Consider the following 4273-nt stretch of genomic DNA (forward strand, 5'->3'; position numbering starts at 1 on the left):
AAGCACCATCGTTTGATTTGGGTATTTCAGTAAAGGGTATCTTGAGCATTCAGTAGGAAAACCTGATTATGACTTGCTCTCCTCCTGCCCTGGAACAGCCTGTTGCTTTTCTGTTTGTCAAGTGGCTAAAGGAGGTGAAGTTTTGCAAGGGACAAGAAAGCACCCTGGATCAAAGTATCTCATTTTTCAAGGTAAGGCTGCATCAAACTGTGGAGAAACAAATCAGCATGGTGAAGAACAATCTGTGCATTTTATCACTCTGACCTCAGCTGTAAAACCTGCCATAAGAAAGCTAATAAAATGGGAGCCACACAAGCAAACAGAGGGCACGGGATTATCAGCAAACATTTATTTTGGCTCTGGTGGAGCCACTCTCCTGATCAAAGCGGCTGGAGTTTGAACCTCCTAAGTTGTTCCCTGCATGGTTTGGGAGTGCCTTGCTCCTGCACTGATGGCATCAGTATGCTCTGTGCAGCTGAGTGGAAGAGGGAAGATATGGTAGGGAGAAGGAAACTGCATGTGAGGCTGTTGTACTGCAGTGTGAGACAACAGTAGCTCATTTTAGCTTTGCCAGCTGCTGCCTGGGTTAGGAAAACAACCTAAGGCTTATTGTATAACTAGATAGTACAGGCATTATCATAGGGCCAATAGGGGATGCTTTACCATCTTGCAGGCTCATTCCTGGCAGACTGAGAAGCTCTGGAACCCTTATCATCAAAATACCCCGCTGGCAGAAATCCCCCAGAGCCCAGGCAGGGCTCTTTGAGAGCCTCTTCTTCTGTCCGATCTCTTTGTTCGGGCTTTGTCCCAACTGGAGACGCTTGAATCCCTCTTAGCAATTTGTCTCCTGGCTGATGCTAACTGCTCCTTTGTGATCCTTTCAGGCTCCTTGGTCGGAGTCCTGTGTCCATGGAGGCGGGAGGTTCTCAGTGGGTGAACGTGGTGCTCAGTCTCACTTATTGGGGAAATATTTAATGAGCTTCTGGGAGCAGCTGACATGGATGAAAAACACTGTAATGGTATGGAAACAGAGGGAGGAGAAAGTTTTAAGGCCTCACAAGCAGGATCTTTCTATGCAAATATTTTGCTTCACTGTATAGGTTTAAGAGCAGAACAAAGGCAGCTTTATTTCTGACTTTTGTTGCTGTTTGTTTTCTCACTATTTTTATTCCTTCTGTATCTTTTTCCTTGCATGCTGTTGGGGAAATTGTTGTAGACACTGATGTGCTTGAAATCAGGTCTAGTTTAAGGCCAGCTCCTCATATGTTTAAATCAGAGAGCGCTGAGAGACAAATGGGGGAGCTGGGCTGAGAATATCTGCTAATGTGATGGCTTTTCTCAATGGGTCAGGGCAGCCCTGGAGAACCATGTAGTCCCTGTCCCAAAGAAGAGAGCAGGGGAGTGCTAAGGGAAGAGTTAACCCTGTAAGTGTTAGTCTGTAGAGGATTGCCTCATAATACACATTTATACAATTCTTATTTTTAAATGGCTCTGTGTTACCTAGCCAGAGCTAGATCAGGGTAATAATATTCCGGGGGGCCTTCTTGGAGGTGTGGGTATTGGGGGGGAACACTACAGCAATCTGAAAGGCTGGCAGAGCATAGAGGGAAACCTCTTTGTCCCAGGGGACTGCATGTGACTTTCTGTCCTCTTATCTTCCACAGCCAGCTCTCGTCATGTGAGGAAGATGCTGCATCCATCACATGAGGTTTTCCTGTTCAAGGCTGGTTGAACACTGACACATGCCCCAAGTCTGGCAGAGGGCTTTTCTGGAGGGGAATCCCATCCTACTGCTGTGCAGGAAGGGGGGTTTCTGCAGTGTACAGCCACGTAATGAGACTGGGGGGGCGAGAGCTAGAGTTATGGGTAGACCTTTCCGCTCATCTACGGGTATGCTGTCTTAGAGTGCTGGGTGCTCTATTCATGTCTGACAACCTTGAACTTTGCTTGCTACGATGCTCTGGCAAGTACGAGCATGGCTGAAGTCTCTGACAAGGCTGTGCATGACTTGTGGAAACACTGGTAGCTGTTTCATCTAGGCTTTAGCTGATTACTGAATATACTTGTGGCATGCTGACATTGTGTTTGCCCGAGCCCTGTGGGAGCTCCTGGGGCCCAGGATCCTGTCCTATCCCTCTCACTGAAGCATTTGTCAGTTCTGGGAGGAAGGCTAATTCAGAAGAATACACTAAAAAGACAGGTCCATATTCCAGGCAGATCCTTTGTCATAGTTCATTGAATGAGAATAAAGATAGCTTTGTGCTTTACCTTCCTTGTGTCCTCAAAGAGAGCCGGCTAGAAGTACTCAGGTGCTTGTTTCTGCAAAACTCATTTGCCTTCTTGCTTGGGCTGCAAACCCCTGGAGGATATTCATCTCACCCTTGCACAGCTGAGCTATATTCAGAGTCTGGATGTTGCTGCAGTGCCCTTATTAAGCTTTTTGAGGCTATTTCAGAAAAGGTAACTGCAGTGACTGTCAAGTGTGTTTGAATGCAGGTGTGACTACAGCACAGGCCTGCTGGGACAGCAAGGAGTTCATTAGCTGTTCTGGGATCAAGGAAGATGAGCACTGTTTTTTTTGTTGCTTGACCATGCACAATGGTTGTTGATGAGAAACAGGAATTCAAGGAAGAAGCTGAGGCTGGAGGGGCAAACATTGTTCAGCTGGTGCCAGAAGTGAGGCTCTGTAATGGGTTTGAGTAATTCAGGCAGCAAAGGGTCAGTGATGGAAGATCTCAAGGGCAGAAGTCTGCTTCCAACTTGAAATTACCAGTTTCTGGGCAGCTGAGATCTCCTGCTTCTGCTGCAGTTGCTCCAGGGTAGCACCATTTGGAGGCAAAAGCTGGCTTGTTTGCTGTGTTTGGCTAGGCTTGCTCCGGAGTGTACAGAACATGGCAAATTTGACTAAGAGGAACTTGGCTATTATGGGATCGATTCTTTTCTTTTTTTTTTTAAAGTATAAATGTTTAAACTAGTGCAGGTTTGTTTTCCATCTGGTGAGCCTTTCATCAGATAAAAGGCCAAGAGGCTCGGTGGCTGGCATTTGGGTTTTACTCACACTTTTGTTCTGGATTTGCAGTAGAAAGGAGCTGAGCAAGCAGACTCTTGTGCGAGTACTACTGCTAAATGCAGCTTTGTTCATTTCATCTTAAGGTCTGTCTCTTCTGATATGGGAATGGGGAGAGGTGAACCTAAACTACTGAGGTGAAGAGAAACTGAGCTTGTATCTGTATTGTGGTACAGTTTTATTAGTGATGAAAACCTAAAACATAGCAATGGTGGTGACTTGGACAAACCGCTTCTAAAGCAGCATCACTGTATTAGAGTTGAATCCTGATCTGCGAAGTGGTGGCCAAAGCTGTGATGAGAACTTCCAGCATTTTTTCCCCTCACCAAAACGGGCTGAAACCGCAGTATGTTGTGCTCTCTTATCCCATATTGTGGTGCTTGCTGGTTCATGCTCAGCAGAGGTAAGCCTGCCTAACACAAGTTAGGCCTCAAGGACTTGCTCACCTTTAGGATGGCAGGTAAGAGTTTCACTGTGCAGGAGGGAAGAAAGGGACTATCCCTTGCCTGGCAGCTGTTGGCTGCTCTGCAGTGTTGGTCATCTGTGCGGCAGGGATGCTCTTGCTGCTCAGGAATTTGTTTGTGCTGCAAGTATGTGGGTGTGTAGGACAGAAACCATGTGTGTCAGAGCTCCTGTGTGGCCAGCTGTGAGCCACAGCCCCTGCTGCCCTTGGTGAACCATGCCAAGGTGAGGCATGCAGCACCATGCTCATTACCTCATGAACCTGTGCTCAGCTCCAGCACCCTCCTGTGGCTCTGATTCATGTCCCTACCTCTCAAAATGAACATTCAAACCCACTCCTGATCCTTCTCCTACTCTTCCAGTCCCCCAAACAGGTTTCCAGGCCCACAATCTCCAACCCAAGCTCCTGAGCCCAGGTGTTTTCCCTGTGCTTGGCTATCTACCTACCTATCATCTATGCCAGCTGCAAAGGCTCCTGGAATGAGAAGTTTGGGGGTGTGCTGCAGCTGGTAGCATAAGTTGTGTTTACTTCTCATATTGCTCTTTTCTCAAAGCAAAGGGCAGTCTGTCCTCTGCTGACATAGAATGTGTATCAGCGTAACTCATGTTTCATATTTAAAAAAAATAAAATAAAGGAACTTGCTCATTCAAATTATTTCCTTCAATATTCCCCCTTGGTTGCTCTTTCCCTCCCAAGTTTGTGTACTTTTTTCCCTTTTAAGTTTCAGAATGATACCAGAATCA

This window comes from Cygnus olor, chromosome 2 (assembly GCF_009769625.2).
Source record: "Cygnus olor isolate bCygOlo1 chromosome 2, bCygOlo1.pri.v2, whole genome shotgun sequence".
In the NCBI taxonomy this organism is placed as follows: Eukaryota; Metazoa; Chordata; class Aves; order Anseriformes; family Anatidae; genus Cygnus; species Cygnus olor.